This window comes from Dendropsophus ebraccatus, chromosome 4, assembly GCF_027789765.1.
Source record: "Dendropsophus ebraccatus isolate aDenEbr1 chromosome 4, aDenEbr1.pat, whole genome shotgun sequence".
Lineage (NCBI taxonomy): Eukaryota > Metazoa > Chordata > Amphibia > Anura > Hylidae > Dendropsophus > Dendropsophus ebraccatus.
Genome location: NC_091457.1, coordinates 158,125,051 through 158,142,651, shown reverse-complemented (window position 1 = coordinate 158,142,651; position 17,601 = coordinate 158,125,051).

Sequence of the window (17,601 nt, the reverse complement as noted above, 5' to 3'; positions counted from 1 at the left end):
GGAACTGTCCAGAGCAGCAGCAAATCCCCATAGAAAACCTCTCCTGCTCTGGACAGTTCCTGACATGGACAGAGGTGGCAGCAGAGAGCACTGTGTCAGACTGGAAAGAATACACCACTTCCTGCAGGACATACAGCAGCTGATAAGTACTGTAAGATTTTAAATTTTTAAATAGATTCTAAATGAATCTATATAAATCTGTATAACTTTCTGAATCCAGCTGCTTTAAAAGATCCCTTAAAGTTCCCCTTTAATTACAACTACAACCAAATGAACAATTAAGGTTTTTTAACACATAATATATATATATATATATATATATATATATATCAGCCCTTACCAGTGATTTCTTCTCTAGGTGTGTATGAGTAGCTGGAGGCAGACACAATATATGGCGGTTCTGATGTCTGGGGTATTGAGCTGCCATGTTGCGGTGTCATTGCGTCACACATTGCGTTATGGACCAGTCCGTTGCTTAACGTGGACACATGTGACGCCAGGAATTCAAGAACCAATAATCCAAACACATGACCTTCCATCTAGAAAAATGGATATGTCTTAAAAGATTTGATATCATCTGTGTAATATAATTATACCTATGACTAAGTGTAGATAATAAATATCAGTTAAAGGGGTTTTCTATTGATGATCTACCTTCAAGATGGGTCATCAATATCTGATCAGTGGGGATCAAGTCCTGGCACCCGAACTGATCATCTTATTGGCCAAACCACAGCACCAACACATAGACAGACAGAGGACAGAGCTGGAAGGAAACAGCTCCATACAGTGCATAGTGGCCGCTCTGCGCTACTGCAGCTCAGCTCTGATGGAAGGGAACAGAAGCTGAGCTGTAGTAATAGTGTATGGCCACTACACCATGTACAGCGCTGTCTGCCAATACACTTATATATGCCAGTGCAGCCTCTCTGACTAACGGGTGATGGGTACAGTATTTGGGGTCAATCCAAATAATAAATAGTCCACCAACCCAGAAGACCTAGAAAGCTCCTCTAACTGATATTGATCATCCATCATCTCCAATGGTCAAACACCCATCAATCTGTATTATTTTTATTCTTTTCATTAAAAAAAAAAAAAAAAAAGTTGCCAATAAATACCTTCGTTTTTACACAGCATTTTCCAGTGAATTCATGCTGGTTAGAATTTTTAGTAAGGGGAATAAAAAAAAATTTCTTCCTTTTTTTTTTAATACTTTTTAAAGGGAAAGTTCACCAAAAACATTTTTTTTTTTTTCAAATCAACTGGTGCCAGAAACTACCAGAGATTTGTAATTTACTTCTGTTTTAAAAAAAATCTAGTCTTCCAGTACTTATCAGTTGCTGTATGTCCTTAAGGAAGTTGTGTATTCTCTCCAGTCTGACACTCTCTGCTCTCTGCTGCCACCTCAGTCCATGTCAGGAACTGTCCAGAACAGGAGAGGTTTTCTTTGTGAATTTGCTACTGCTCTAGACATGGACATGGACAGAGGTGGCAGCAGAGAGCGCTGTGTCAGACTGGAGAGAATACACCACTTCCTGCAGGACATACAGCAACTGATAAGTACTGAAAGGCTGTAGATTTTTTAATACAAGTAAAATACAAATCTCTGCCACTTGCTGGGACCAGTTGATTTGAAAGTAAAAAAAAATTTTGTGAGCAACCCCTTTAAGTCCTTCTAGGGGACTATTACAAGCAGACACTAGATTGGTTTGCAGTGATCAGTGATAGCGGCCCTCTACCTCTATAAGCAGATTGCATGGAGGTAAGTATTAGACCTCCGGCAATCAGGGAAACTGATTGAGATCCTTACTGGGGTTCCGATGGCATGTGGCGAGTGCTGTGTGGCATTTAGGGGTTAATGGCGGACGGCAGTGCGATTGCTGCTGTCCATTATTGACTGTGAGTACCTCACCCTCCTGAGCTGGCTTCATAAAGCTGCTGCGCATTATAGCGTACCAGTACATCATGATGCACAAAGTAACAGCCTGTTATATGTCGTGAAGGATTAAAGTGTGACTGAAGCCATAGGCGGATCCATCAGAGAGGCACTGATTTCTAATATTAATCTGTTTTCCCTTAAACCTAACAGCAGCACAATAATGGGGGGATTCTGTCCCTGTGTACTGGGAAAACAGGGGGAACTTTTACTCATGATTAAAGAAAATTGACTGATTGACTGCTTATAAAATCCTAGGAAACCTCCCTCATACTGCGAAACATGAAATTAGGAAGGAAGCATTGTGCTGCTGTAAGGAATAAGGGAAAGCAGAAAAAAGAGAACTATTCAGTACAAGGATACAAGTATAAAATACACTGATACAAGGATACAGTACACTGATACAGAGATACAGTACACTGATACAGGGATACACTACACTGATACAGGGATACAGCACACAGCACACTGATACAGGGATACAGCACACTGATACAGAGATACACCACACTGATACAGGGATACAGCACACGGATACAGGGATACAGTACAGGGATACAGGGATACAGCACACTGATACAGGGATACAGCACACTGATACAGGGATACAACACACTGATACAGGGATACAGTACACTGATACAGGGATACAGCACATTGATATTAGGATACACCACACTGATACAGGGATACACCACACTGATACAGGGATACACCACACTGATACAGGGATACACCACACTGATACAGGGATACACCACACTGATACAGGGATACAGTACAGTGATACAGGGATACAGTACACTGATACAGGGATACAACACACTGATACCGGGATACAACACACTGATACAGGGACACAGCACATTGATATTAGGATACACTACACTGATACAGGGATACAGTACAGTGATACAGGGATACAGTACACTGATACAGGGATACACTTCACTGATACAGGGATACAACACACTGATACAGGGATACAGTACACTGATACAGGGATACAGCACACTGATACAGGGATACAGTACACTGATACAGGGATACAGCACACTGATACAGGGATATAGTACACTGATACAGGGATACATTACACTGATACAGGGATACAGCACATTGATATTAGGATACACCACACTGATACAGGGATACACCACACTGATACAGGGATACACCACACTGATACAGGGATACACCACACTGATACAGGGATACACCACACTGATACAGGGATACAGTACACTGATACAGGGATACACTACACTGATACAGAGATACACCACACTGATACAGGGATACACTACACTGATACAGAGATACAGCACACTGATACAGAGATACAGCACACTGATACAGGGATACACTACACTGATACAGAGATACAGCACACTGATACAGGGATACACTACACTGATACAGAGATACAGCACACTGATACAGGGATACAGCACACTGATACAGGGATACAGCACACTGATACAGGGATACACTACACTGATACAGGGATACAGCACACTGATACAGGGATACACTACACTGATACAGAGATACAGCACACTGATACAGGGATACAGCACACTGATACAGGGATACAGCACACTGATACAGGGATACACTACACTGATACAGGGATACAGCACACTGATACAGGAATATAGTACAGTGATACAGGGATACAGCACACTGATACAGGGATACACCACACTAGGGCTGGGCGATTAATCGAATTAATTCGATTAATCGCCCAGACAGTTAGAATCGATTTGATTTTTTGTGAAAATCGTAAATTCGATTTTCACAAAAAATCATTGCGGGCGGCGCGGTAAAGTGTCGGGTCCGGAGAGAGTTGCAGGACGGCGCGGTGAGGTGCAGGGCCGGCGGTCAGGAGAGATGTGGTACCGGCGGCTCCAGCCTCTTCACAGATCCGCGGCTGACCTCTCCCGCCCCTTACACGTTAGTGCCGCGCTGAGCTGCGTCCCGCTCTCTTCCTGTCACACGTGCAGGTCCCGTTCTGTGGAGGAGGCGGCAGGGATCGCAGCAGAAGGAGAGAACGTCGCTGCCCGCTGTACAGCTCCAGGACCCGCAGCGACGTTCTCTCCTTCTGCTGCGATCCCTGCCGCCTCCTCCACAGAACGGGACCTGCACGTGTGACAGGAAGAGAGCGGGACGCAGCTCAGCGCGGCACTAACGTGTAAGGGGCGGGAGAGGTCAGCCGCGGCTCTGTGAAGAGGCTGGAGCCGCCGGTACCACATCTCTCCTGACTGCCGGCCCTGCACCTCACCGCGCAGTCCTGACACTTTACCACGCCTGCCTAGTCCCCCTCAGCTGCCCCATACCCCCTCAGTGTCCCCTCAGCTGCCCCATACCCCCTCAGTGTCCCCTCAGCTGCCCCATACCCCCTCAGTGTCCCCTCAGCTGCCCCATACCCCCTCAGTGTCCCCTCAGCTGCCCCATACCCCCTCAGTGTCCCCTCAGCTGCCCCATACCCCCTCAGCTGCCCCATACCCCCTCAGTGTCCCCTCAGCTGCCCCATACCCCTGAGTGACCCCCAGCCGGCTTCATATCCCTCAGTGACCCCCAGCCTGCCCCATACCCCTCAGTGACCCCCAGCCTGCCCCATACCCCTCAGTGACCCCCAGCCTGCCCCATACCCCTCAGTGACCCCCAGCCTGCCCCATACCCCTCAGTGTCCCCTCAGCTGCCCCATACCCCTCAGTGACCCCCAGCCTGCCCCATACCCCTCAGTGACCCCCAGCCTGCCTCATACCCCTCAGTGACCCCCAGCCTGCCCCATACCCCTCAGTGACCCTTAGCCTGCCCCATACCCCTCAGTGACCCCCAGCCTGCCCCATACCCCTGTGACCCCCAGCCTGCCTCATACCCCTCAGTGACCCCCAGCCTGCCTCATACCCCTCAGTGACCCCCAGCCTGCCCCATACCCCTCAGTGACCCTTAGCCTGCTTCATACCCCTCAGTGACCCCCAGCCTGCCTCATACCCCTCAGTGACCCCCAGCCTGCCCCATACCCACTCAGTGACCCCCAGTCCACCCCATACCCCCTCAGTAGTACTACTACACCCATCATCTATACCTGTACTACTACCACACTCCTCATCTTTACCTGTACTATTACACCCCTTATCCACTATACCCTCACTACTACTCCCTACCTAGATGAAGGCACAAAGAAGATCGCCTATACTATATGGGGGCACAGAGTACATAGGGCACATATTTGGGAAAACTACTTATATGGGGCACACAATGTGTTTGTCTACTACATGGGGGCACAGGAGGAGCACTGTTACACTGGGAAACAATATAGTTGTCTCAAACGTCAATAAAATCGTATCTGATTCTGCAGGGAGAAAAATGTCCTATTTATTTAGCAAAAACAAAAAAATCGAGATTTAAATCGAGAATCGTCCAAAATTTTTTAAAAATCGAGATTTTATTTTTTGGCCATATCGCCCAGCCCTACACCACACTGATACAGGGATACAGTACACTGATACAGAGATACAGCACACTGATACAGGGATACACTACACTGATACAGAGATACAGCACACTGATACAGGGATACAGCACACTGATACAGGGACACACTACACTGATACAGGGATACAACACACTGATACATGGATACACTACACTGATACAGGGATATAGTACAGTGATACAGGGATATAGTACACTGATACAGGGATATAGCACACTGATACATGGATACACTACACTGATACAGGGATATAGTACAGTGATACAGGGATATAGTACACTGATACAGGGATATAGTACACTGATACAGGGATACAGTACACTGATACAGGGATACAGTACACTGATACACTACACTGATACAGGGATACAGTACAGGGATACAAGGATATAGTTGGGGATTTCAGGCTAGAATTCCATTACTGAGATGCCCTCCTCCCATTCTCTAGCACTCACCTTGCTCCTGAGGAGGATGAATCACTGTTGCTGTATTACAGGTCAGCTGCATAAAGAGCAGGTAAAGTTGTGTACTTGCAGTGTTTGCCACCTGGAGGATTTCTCACCATCCCTTTATACCATCCTATGTCAGTGATGATAAGGAGGAGGGGGCAGTAAGTAATGGGAACAGTTACCACACCCCAAATCCCAGCAGCCAATGACTGGAGGAGAATACAAGGAGCTGCTGTACCAGCACAGGTCACCTGGTCAGAGGGGCAGAGATGGGAGGTGATGGCATGGAAAGTGGGAATACAACACTTCCTGCAGAACATACAGCAGCTGATAAGTACTGGAAGACTGGAGATTTTTTTAATAGAAGTAAATTACAAATCTATATAATTTTCTGAATTGAAAAAAAAAAAAGATTTTGCCGGATTACCCCTAAAATTACTGAAGCAGTCTTGTACATGGTTGTGTAGCTCCCATGGAAATCAATCACGTATACAGCCGCTCTGGTATACCACGTACTGTATACTGATATACTGATATACCATGTATACAGCCGCGCTGGTTATCCCTCACCGAGCTCGTTCATGAATTCTTATCTGTGAGCGAGTGATACGTCTGTGTGACTTTCTATGTTCTTCAGTCTTTCCTAGAAGGAACAGTGCAGTATTATACCAGTATAACCCAGCCCAGGCAGCAAAACCAATCTGAGAAGAACCGATAACACCCGTCACCTGCAACGTCTCTCAGATGGAGAAGAGATAAAACGTTGCAGGTCATGGAAATCCAACTCTGATTCTGCAGGGAAGAAGTTAGGAATGGTAAGAAATTAAGCTTTATAGCGAGAAAGGAGATTACAATCCCTGAAATAACGCAGAGGACTTGTTTCATGAGTTACATATCAGTTTAGGATGGAGCTGGCGCTGGTGTATTCATCAAAGACGATGAAGAGATTGTAAAAACATGCAGAAGTGATAGAAGGTGAAGGGTTAAATGCTGCATGCTTTCTGTCAAGTAATCACATCATATACTGTACAGTCTGGAGACAGTAACGATCTCCCACAGCAGTTGCTGGGCCACTTGTACAGCAGGGATGGTGTTGCAGCATCCAGCCACCAGGAGGAGCTCACCACAGAACACTTGTACAGCACAGCAGGGACAGCGCACGGTATGGCAGCTTCCAGCTACCAGGGAGAGCTCATCACAGCACTCTCATACAGCACAGCATGGACAGCGTACGGTATGGCGGCAGGCGACGGGATAACAGCAGACTGTGTGCAGCTCTACATCTGGCGGTAGGGGACAATGGGGACGGGCCTCTTCATACCTTTTCTTGCACTTTCTTCATTCTGCTTATCCAGGGGTTAGACTTTCAGCGTTAAATATCAACAATTTTATTTAATTTTGTAAAACCGAAATAATATTTACCTATAGTATTTATGTAATCAATTGTTTTTGTATTTATTTATTAATTTATTTACTCAATTGTTTATGTATTTATTTATTTATTTAATTGATATTTTCATATTTTCCACATTTTCGCACTTTCACCAATTTGTTCAACCATGAAAATTTTCAATGACATCCAATAGAAAACATTGGGAGACAATTCCAGCCCATGGTAAATAACATTGTTGCGTATTGTGCGGGATACATTCCAGAAATGAGATGACCTTTGTTCGGCCGTCTGATAATGAACGTGCATCAGATTACGGAGCTATTTGCATATGACACCTGTAGAAATCACCTGGTAATTATATTTATCCAGCCTCGGGCTGCTGATTCTCTGTTTATTTTCTATATATAACAAGTGGTTGCTCATTTTCCATTTGTTTTCCCTGTGTTCAGCACGGACAGCGCCCTGGTTTCTTCCATCATTCATAGTTATCTTACAAGGTGTCATCCTAATTGAAGGAATATTAGTGGCAGGTAAGAGGGCTCTAACCTGTTGTTATGTTCCCATAGTGCCGGGGAAGAAGGCCGTTTTTTGCTTTTTACTTTTTTACCTTGTTTTTTGTAAATCTTCATTTTAATCAATATGTAAATTCGGTGGTTTGGGGCACTGGGTCGCCAATCTTCCTCGTTCCTTAGACCACTAGGGGTACTTGTGTAGGTTTCACTCCTCCGACCTGCACCTATAGTTCTTCCCAAGGCTCTGCAGCTGCAACCTGGGCCCCTGGACCATGCGACCTTGCGAATTCTTATGTTGAAGACATAAAAATTACCCTAGATTCTGCAAACCAGGGACATGATGGACTACTGGTTGTATGAATGTACCAGCAGGTAGATCGCTTTAAGATTTCAACAGCAATAGACTGGCGCCGGGGTGGGGATGCCAGTGCCGTGGTCCTTTTTTTGAACCAGTTCCCTTGCACAGCGCCTGTCTGTTCCCGGTCACGGCTCAGCTGGAGGTGGGCCGGCCCAATCCCAATTGAGAGGAAACCCCCGCCCCTCTGTGACACGGCTCCATTAGAATGAATTCGATTCTCCTTCAAAGAGCTCATACCCCTTCCTTTTGGGAGCTCACCTCCTTAAAGGGGTACTCCGGCAAAAATCTTTTTCTTTCAAATGAACTGGTTTCAGAAAGTTATACAGATTTGTAATTTACTTCTATTTAAAAATCTCCAGTCTTCCAGTACTTATTAGCTGATGTATATCCTGCAGGAAGTGGTGTATTCTTTCCAGTCTGACACAGTGCTCTCTGCTGCCACCTCTGTCGCTGTCAGGAACTTTCCAGAGCAGTAGAGGTTTTCTATGGGGATTTGCTACTACTGCTGGACAGTTCCTGACAGTTCCTCCTCCCCCTCCCCAGCACTCTGCCAAAAATCACCCCAGCCCGGAGTTCTTCTTTAACTGTAACCTCTTCTTGCCGTGATCCTTGACCACAAGTCTACTGGGAAATGTTGAGGTTTGGTCATAGAGCCTAATCCACACCTATTTATTCAAGCATAACTCTTTCCCATGAATGCAATCACCATGCATGTAGCAGCAGTCTGGGCTCATGATACCCAGGCTAATATTTAGATAAGGGAACATGCAAGGAGTGGTTCTGTTCTGTGTCTGTGTGTCTGTTCTATTAATTGAACAGAGTTTATCAGTTTAGATAGGTTTATCAGCAGCACGTACTGCAGGGGTTGTGTCTATGTACAGTACATGCTTATTACATGTAAAGAACTTTCCAGAGATCAATATAACAAGTAGAGATAAAAATTTTTACAATATATCTGTCACTGGCTAGTGGTAACACTCAGGGAGAGGATGGGAACAACATGGAGAGTGGACCCTGCACATGTTCCAGCCCACTGTCCCTGCCTATCTGCAACTGTCAGCCCTAGGCGGCTGCGGACAACTTGGCGACAGTCCCTGACTTAAGATATGTGCCAACCCAAAACACAGACAAACAAGTAGGGATGGTCAAACAGGCTGAGGTCACAGCTACAGGGCAGCAAAGGTACCAAAACGAGATTTAAAGAATAGTAAAAAAAAAAAAAGCCAAAAGGTCAGGACAGGCGGAAAACTGGGATAGTCAAAGTACAGATGCAGGGGTACATAAAGTCAGAAAACTTGCACAGAAGACACAGGGAACGCCAAGCTTGTTAAGAGAATTAGACTTAGTAGCCAGCAAAGGGTTAAGCCACAGGAGATACTTAATAGGAGGTCAGGGATCTGGTCCAGGACGTGATTGGACCAGCCCCCTGATCCCTGAACATGGACACCTGATAGATCACACCGCTGACTGGCAGAGAGAGCTGCCAGTCAAAGAAACCAACAGGGAGATTTAAATCCCCCACCAGAGTCGCTATTAGGTATCCGTGACGGCAGAAGGCTGGGAACCTGGCCCGGAGTGCACTCCTGCAGCGCGCCATCCACTGCTGGAGCATCGTCGCACACTCCTGGAGATCCGAGACAATGCCCCAACCCGGATGATGTCACAGGAGCGTTGGAAGGTAAGTTCTTATCTCATCTTCTAGTGCTTTACTGCCCATAATCCAAGCTGACAGTGCAGGGACACGCCCCTTATTTAGTAACTCCCACTTGGCTATTTAGTTATGCATTTCTAGTAAGAATAACAGGAATAGCACATCACAAAGCTACAAAAAAGATGCTCCAGAATTGTAAATTTATGGAATATACAAGTGTTTAGTAAATCTGAAAGGTCAGGTGAGGTCACAGGTCCTCCTTATAGAGGCCGGGAAAGGAGGAAAGGTATGGAAGGTTTACATAGGAGCCTGTTATAGGTTATCACATTGCAATCACATAAAATATAAATATCTCTTATATATTTCAATGATGAAGCAGCCCTTTACTTTAACCCCTTAATGATCCATGATGTTAATCTTCATCATGGGGGCCTCGGAACTCACTGACAGCAGTATTTTAATGGCCTCACTCCATGTCATTGGTGGCTGGAGCACAATCACAGGCAGCCGATCCATGGTCAGGGCAACCTGAGGCCTTTGCTAGGCCTCCTTTTCCTACAGCAGGCAGAGTGCTGAGCTAATGGATCACATAAGTACTGCGTTGATCTGTATGAGTGATCTGTATGAGTAACTGTTCATTTAGGTTTCCTAGAAAGACTGAAAAAGTGTTAAAATTTTAAATAAATCCATTCCATAATAAAAACTCAAATCTTCCCCAAGTTTGTAAATAAAAAAAAGTCAAAAAAAAAACAAAAAAAAACAAGGAGCAATAAACCGATATTGTTGTGTGTGGAAATTATCCTGATTATTAAAATATAGTGTTATCTAAACTACTTGGTTAATGGAGTAAACAGAAGAACATAACACATATGTCCGGGGAGCTGGGGGCCGGGGGGTATTCAGTCATACAAATGCTTATTTGTATGTCCAGGTGGGGGGGATTGAGTCGGATGCTTATTTGTATGGTAGGTGGGGGGGGGATTCAGTTGGGTGCTTGTTTATATGTCTGGGAAGCTGGAGGGCCGGGGTGGGGGGGGGGGATTGAGTCGGGTGCTTGTTTGTACGTTGGGGGGATTCAGTTGGGTGCTTGTTTGTATGTCGGGGGGGGGGGGGTATTCAGTCGGGTGCTTATTTGTATGTTCGGGAGGTGGATTCAGTCGGGTGCTTATTTGTATGTCTGGGAAGCTGGAGGGCCGCGGGGGATTGAGTCGTGGGGTTTGTTTGTACGTTGGGGGGATCCAGTTGGGTGCTTGTTTGCATGCCTGGGGAGCTGGGCGAGATTCAGTCGGGTGCTTATTTGTAGTGTATGTCCGTGGAGCTGGGGGCTTGGGGGGGATAGAGTCAGGTGCTTCGTTGTATGTCGGGGGGTATTCAGCCGGGTGCTTGTTTGTACATTGGATGGATTCAGTCTGGTGCTTGTTTGTATGTCTGGGGAGTTGGGAGCTGGGGGGATTCAGTCGGTTGCTTATCTGTACGTCCTGGGGGGAAGAGGTTTTTCCGCCGGGTGCATATTTGTATGTCCGGGGGGGTGGATTCAGTCGGGTGCTTATTTGTATGTCCTGGGGGGGAGGGGTGTCAGTCAGGTGCTTATTTGTATGTCCGGGGGGGGCGGATTCAGTCAGGTGCTAATTTGTATGTCCAGGAGGGGGGGGGGGTCAGTTGGGTGCTTATTTGTATGTCCGGGGGGGTGGATTGAGTCGGGTGCTTGTTTGTATGTCTGGGGAGCTGGGGGGCCGGGGGGGATTGAGTCGGGTGCTTGTTTGTATGTCTGGGGAGCTGGGGGGCCGGGGGGGATTGAGTCGGGTGCTTGTTTGTATGTCTGGGGAGCTGGGGGGCCGGGAGGGATTGAGTCGGGTGCTTGTTTGTATGTCTGGGGAGCTGGGGGGCCGGGGGGATTGAGTCGGGTGCTTGTTTGTATGTCTGGGGAGCTGGGGGGCCGGGGGGGATTGAGTCGGGTGCTTGTTTGTATGTCTGGGGAGCTGGGGGTCGGGAGGGATTGAGTCGGGTGCTTGTTTGTATGTCTGGGGAGCTGGGGGGCAGGGGGGGATTGAGTCGGGTGCTTGTTTGTATGTCTGGGGAGCTGGGGGGCAGGGGGGGATTGAGTCGGGTGCTTGTTTGTATGTCTGGGGAGCTGGGGGGCAGGGGGGGATTGAGTCGGGTGCTTGTTTGTATGTCTGGGGAGCTGGGGGGCCGGGAGGGATTGAGTCTGGTGCTTGTTTGTATGTCTGGGGAGCTGGGGGGCCAGGAGGGATTGAGTCGGGTCCTTGTTTGTATGTCAGGGGGATTAAGTTGGGTGCTTGTTTGTATAACTGGGGAGCTGGGAGGATTCAGTGAAGTGCTTATTTGTATGTCCGGGGGGTGGTGGGTTTAAGTTGGGTGCTTGTTTGTATGTCTGGGGAGCTGGGGGCCGGGGGGATTGAGTCGGATGCTTGTTTGTATGTCGGGGAGGTGCCAAAAGCAATTTCAATTTGCACAGGACACCATACACCCTTAGGCCGACCCTGGTAGAGACGAACTAATCTCAAGCACGCTTTGGTCCATCTGAACACGAGCGTGCAGCATTTGATTACCGGTGGCTGAAGAAGATGGACGCAGCCCTAGGGAGTCCTGGAAAACATGGATACAGGTTACTTCTTATTTTTGGAGCTTTCTACAATTTATTCTGGGTATTTTTTGAAATGTTCTAGTCCTCACCCATCTGACCGCTGTATTCCTTTAACCTGCTGTAATCTGCAGCACAATGACTCCTCTTTAATAGCTGACTAATTTCATATTTGACTTATTTGGAATATGTGTTTGCCATTGACTGGTTGGGCCTGGCAGCTGTGAGGTGTAAGGGAAAGGTCAGGAGCTCCACACCTTTGACACCATTTTAAAACCTATGGAGATGTTATCAAATCTGTACGAGGATATAGATTCTATCAAACTGGAATCATCCAGCCAAGGGAAAGCCAACACTCATTAACCCCTTCATGACGGAGACAATTTTCGTTTTCTCCTCTTCGTGTTTAACAAGTCACTGGGGGAGATTTATCAAACATGGTGTAAAGTGACCCTGGCTCAGTTGGCCCCCGGCAACCAATCAGATTGGGGCAACTGACCCAATTCTACTTTACACAAGTTTGATCAACATTTTTTTTTATCTACAGACCCAAAGTCTTTTCTTTTGTGACACCAATTGTACTTTGTAATGAGACTCTTTATTTCTCCATTAAATATGCTGCGGAAGCAAAAAATAAAATTTGGGGGGTGAAATGCTATTTTTCAAATTTCAGGTGGGTTTCGACTTTACACTGTTCACCCTGTGGTAAATCTGACATTGTTATCTATGTATCTCAAGTCAGTATGATTATGATCACTCATGTCAAACTCTGGCCCACGTCGCCAGTATTTTTAGCCCGCCAGGCAATTCACAGATTTTCATGCAGAATTGCATCTGGCCCTTTGACATCACATGGGATTATAATATGGGTGGTCCGGACGATCCAGACAGCCGCTCGGACCACCCATATTATAATGCTTTAGGCCACAGGCAGTGGCCTAGGAGTCCCGACACCGGCAGCGCAGTGACATCATCACACACGTCCTGTCACTGCCTCTGGGCCGCAGAAAAGGGTGAGCCCAAGCTAATGGGACAACCTGTCACCCCTGGAAGGCCCCCCGAATTCACCCTACCCCTGGATATGGCCCCCCATACTTACATGAGAAGTTGAGTGGGCGGTCGTATCTGCACGGCAGTATGGGGTAAGTACAGGGCCGGATTAAGGTTGGTGGAGGCCCTGGGCAAAAATTTTGATGTGGGCCCCCCCCATTTTTTTTCCCAAATATATCCCATACAATGATCTATACAGGTGGCTACTTACTGTAGCAGACTTAGCACCTACCCCTCCTCACTCCTGGCTGTATGGCTCAGCATCCTCCTCTGTTCTGCATATGATGGTCACTACAGGCTGGAGTCCAGAGGAAGATGCCAGGCCCTAGAGACAGGACGGGGAGGGGTGTATTCCCACTCGGGGTGTGTTCCCACTTTGTGTTTATGTTAATAATGCATAATGCGAGAACACAGCACTTCAGTACTTTCTGTGCTCTCTTGCCCCCTGTGTTAGCCCCCACAGCAGCAGATGCAGATGTGAATCGCTGAAGGAACCTGGACATGCAAGTCTAAGTCCCATCTGCAGTTCCCAACCATGTACACTAGCTGAAGCAGTAAGGAGCAACCAGAAAGTACTTATAGAATATATAGCGGATATGGTACATGTGAAGGTACCCTAAGGATTAAAATACACAGCTGTGTGCAGCCCATGATATGGCATATATAGCCTGTGTGCAGCATATGACATACATAGGATATACACCATATGCTGCACACAGGCTATATACCATACACTGCTCTCAGGCTATATATCATATGCTGCACCAAGAGCATATACAGTATATACCATATGCTGCACACAGACTATATACAGTGTATACCATATGCTGCACACAGACTATATACAGTATATACCATATGCTGCACCAAGAGTATATACAGTATATACCATATGCTGCACACAGACTATATACAGTATATACTATATGCTGCACACAGACTATATACAGTATATACCATATGCTGCACACAGACTATATACAGTATATACCATATGCTGCACACAGGCTATATACAGTATATACCATATGCTGCACCAAGAGTATATACAGTATATACCATATGCTGCACACAGACTATATACAGTATATACTATATGCTGCACACAGACTATATACAGTATATACCATATGCTGCACACAGACTATATACAGTATATACCATATGCTGCACACAGGCTATATACAGTATATACCATAAGCTGCACCAAGAGTATATACAGTATATACCATATGCTGCACACAGACTATATACAGTATATACTATATGCTGCACACAGACTATATACAGTACATACCATATGCTGCACACAGACTATATACAGTATATACTATATGCTGCACACAGACTATATACAGTATATACCATATGCTGCACACAGACTACAGAATTATTATCTCATGCAGTTTTGCCACAATTTCAGCTGATACAGTAAAACTGCTATTAAAAAGCAGCGTGTGTATTATGGCAAAGAGCAATATTTCCCTTTTCACTTCAGGGTTCCCTACCAAATAGTTTTCTACAAAAAAACTAAGAAAAAACATGTAATTCAGTGACTCACAGGTGACGTCTTCTTTAATCTCAGGTGTCACTTTCCTTTTCCTCTCCATCTGGCCTGGACCTCCAGGATGATTTCTTGCAGCTACAATTCTTCTCTTTACAACCTGCAAGACAAACATCTCAGGCTCCGCACATTTCCTTCAATTTCCTTCCCTTTTTTCTTAATGAGTGTGTGGGTTGTCCCCTGTAATAATGTCCCCTGTGCCCACATATAGTAATATTATCTCCTGTTGTGCCTCCGTATAGTAATAAAGTCCTCATGTTGTGCCCACCTATAGTAATATTGCCCCCTGCTGTGCCATCATATAGTAATAATGTCCAGCCCTGCTGTGCCCCCTGCTGTAATGTGCCCCCATAGTATATACCCCCTGCTCTAATGTGCCTGTATAGTATATGGCCCATGCTGATATGTGTCCCCATACATAGTATATACCCCTGTTCTGATATGTGTCTCCATACATAGTATATACCCCCTGCTCTGATATGTGCCCCCATAGTATATGCCCCCTTACATAGTATATGCCCCCTGCTCTGATATGTGTCCCCATACATAGTATATACCCCCTGCTCTAATGTGCCCCCATAGTATATACCACCTTCTCGAATGTGCCCCCATAGTATATGCCCCCTGCTCTGATATGTGACCCCATACATAGTACAGTATATGCCCCCTGCTGTAATGTCCCCATACATAGTATATACCCCCTGCTCTGATATGTGTCCCCATACATAGTATATACCCCATGCTGTAATGTCCTCCTTAGTATATACCACCTGCTCTGATATGTGACCCCATACATAGTATATACCCCTGCTCTGATATGTGCCCCCATACATAGTATATACCTCCTGCTCTGATATGTGTCCCCATACATAGTATATATACCCCTGCTGTAATGTCCCCCATAGTATATACCACCTGCTGTAATGTCCTCCATAGTATATACACCTGCTGTAATGTCCTCCATAGTATATATACCCCTGCTGTAATGTCCTCCATAGTATATACACCTGCTGTAATGTCCTCCATAGTATATATACCCTTGCTGTAATGCCCCCCATAGTATATACCACCTGCTGTAATGTCCCCCATAGTATATATACCCCTGCTGTAATGTCCTCCATATTATATATACCCCCTGCTGTAATGTCCTTCTTAGTATATACACCTGCTGTAATGTCCTCCATAGTATATACCCCTGCTGTAATGTCCCCCATAGTATATACCACCTGCTGTAATGTCCCCCATAGTATATACCCCTGCTGTAATGTCCTCCATAGTATATACCCCTGCTGTAATGTCCCCCATAGTATATACCCCTGCTGTAATGTCCTCCATAGTATATACCCCTGCTGTAATGTCCCCCATAGTATATATACCCCTGCTGTAATGTCCTCCATAGTATATACACCTGCTGTAATGTCCTCCATAATATATATACACCTGCTGTAATGTCCTCCATAGTATATACCCCTGCTGTAATGTCCTCCATAGTATATACCACCTGCTGTAATGTCCCCCATAGTATATATACCACCTGCTGTAATGTCCCCCATAGTATATATACCACCTGCTGTAATGTCCTCCATAGTATATATACCACCTGCTGTAATGTCCCCCATAGTATATATACCCCTGCTGTAATGTCCCCCCCCCCCTTCCCATCGGCACTGACAGGTTACCTGCATGGTGTATACTGGGTGCTGGAGGCCGGCACTCCAGCACCCAGTACTACTGAGCGGCACCCCCCGACTGGCAGTAGTACTAGGTACTGGGGTGTCGCTTTGCTTGATGCCCGCTCTTCTCATCAAACAGACGTGATGGAGGAAGGAAGGAGGCCGGGGACTTAATTTGGGGACCGCTTCTGTCCAGTGTCGGGCTGGGGCACCTGGGGCCCACCAGTATAGAACCAGTAAAATGCAACATGCTGACCCGCTCCTTTCCTAGATTCATCTGTATCTGTGACAGATCCCTTGTAAATAACATTTTCAGTCGAACTAAAACTCAGGGTATGCTGGGAGTTGTAGTCTCTGAATAAATCACTGTGTGCAGAGTGTCCTGGTGGCTGCAATCTGTTGGTGACTACCATCAGCCCTGAAGGTCCAGCAATAAATCTGTCTACAGTTATGAGAGGATTGTACTGCTGTACTACAACTCCCAGCATATCCTGAGGGCTGCAGACTGTCAGTACATGCTGGGAGTTGTAGTGCCTGCAGCTGTTGTAGTTGGGTCCTGGAGGCGTTGTGGGAGATCAGAATACATAGATCTGTGGGGGCTCAGTGTATGGAACTGACCCCAGAACATCACTAATAGGGGACAGAACAAAAACATCTTCCCCTATCCCCTATTAGTGATGTTCTGGGGTCACTTCCCAACACTGAGCCCCCACAGATCTATGTATTCTGATCTCCCACAAAGCATCCAGTGTACAATTCACCTAGGACCCAACTACAACAGCTGCAGGCACTACAACTCCCAGCATTTACTGACAGTCTGCAGCCCTCAGCCCTCAGCATACGCTGGGAGTTGTAGTGCCTGCAGCTCTTGTAGTTGGGTCCTAGTTTAAAAATTTGCGCTAGTG